This window comes from Manis javanica, chromosome 3, assembly GCF_040802235.1.
Source record: "Manis javanica isolate MJ-LG chromosome 3, MJ_LKY, whole genome shotgun sequence".
Taxonomy (NCBI): Eukaryota; Metazoa; Chordata; class Mammalia; order Pholidota; family Manidae; genus Manis; species Manis javanica.
The window spans coordinates 79,795,445-79,796,700 of NC_133158.1; the positions used below are offsets into that span (position 1 = coordinate 79,795,445).

Genomic DNA, 1,256 nt, shown 5'->3' on the forward strand with positions numbered 1-1,256 from the left:
ACAGTTCAACTAGTTCATATTTGCTTACAAGCTTTTTTTTTCTCAAATGGGCCTTCATAAGTTGCTTACCTGAGAAGATTTGGGGACAGATCAGGCACCTGGAGAGAGCTTCCTTGGCGGGATGAACATGCAGGTAAGTGACATCTTGTGAACACCGCTGGGAGACAGGCATGAAACCCTATACATGTCTTTGAATCCTTCTCTCATATGAAACAAAAACCTTAAGATACTGGAGAAAAGGCAGGAAATACTCCTGCCCATTTGGCCCAGAAAAATATCTGCTCCTGCAGGGAAGAATTAGAAACAGAAAAACATTTGCCTCTGTGGAAAGGGCAGAAAATGTTCAGATTTCGAGGAAAAATCCATTTCTTCTGGAGTATGTATGCCTGACAAAAGACATATATGAATAATATATAGAGAACCCTCCAAAACTTCAGTAAAAACACAAATACCACTGTTAAATGACAAGAGTCTTCAAAGGCACTTCAGAAAGGAAAATAGTTCATGAAAACTCAATACCATTTTTATTTTATTTTATTTTATTTTTTATTTTTTATTTTTTTTTTGCAGTCTAGTTTCCCACATTTGGGGAAATCGCAGGGGTCAGCGAACCCAAAGTGCAATGGATAAGCCTCACCCTGGGAAAACCACCTTTGTGATCATGGTGTTTCCCCTGCTAAGTAAGTATCAATACCATTTTTAATCAGTGAAATACTAATTAAAACCATAATGGAATATAATTTTATAACAGTGTACTGGATAAAATCAGGAGGACTGGAAATGTCAAATGCTGGCATTTGACAAAACTCAACATCCATTCATGATAAAAACTCTCAACAAAATGTGGGTATAGAGGGAAAATGCCTCAACATAATAAAGGCCATATATGACAAACCCACACTAATGTTATACTCAGTGGCAAAAAGCTGAAAGTTTTTCCTCTAACATCAGGAATAAAACAAGGATGTCCACTCTCACCCCTTTATTCAGTATGGTACTGGAAGTCCTAGCCACAGCAATCAGATAAGAAAAAGAGGTAAAAGGGATCCACGTTGGTAAGGAAGAAGTAAAACCATTTCCAAATGACATGATACTCTACACAGAAAATCCTAAACACTCCACAAAAAAAACTATTAAATTGACAAATGAATTTAGTAAAGTTGCAGGATAAAAAATCAATATTCAGAAATCAGTTGCATTCCTATATATTAAAACTAGCAGAAAGAGAAATTTTTTTAAATTACATTTACAATTAC

The 1,256-nt window shown here is 35.6% G+C and overlaps 1 pseudogene; it reads right to left on the reverse strand.

Moving 5' to 3' along the window:
• Positions 1-560: 560 nt before the first annotated feature.
• Positions 561-688, reverse strand: LOC118968446 (U1 spliceosomal RNA; annotated as a pseudogene).
• Between the last annotated feature and the right edge of the window lie 568 nt (positions 689-1,256).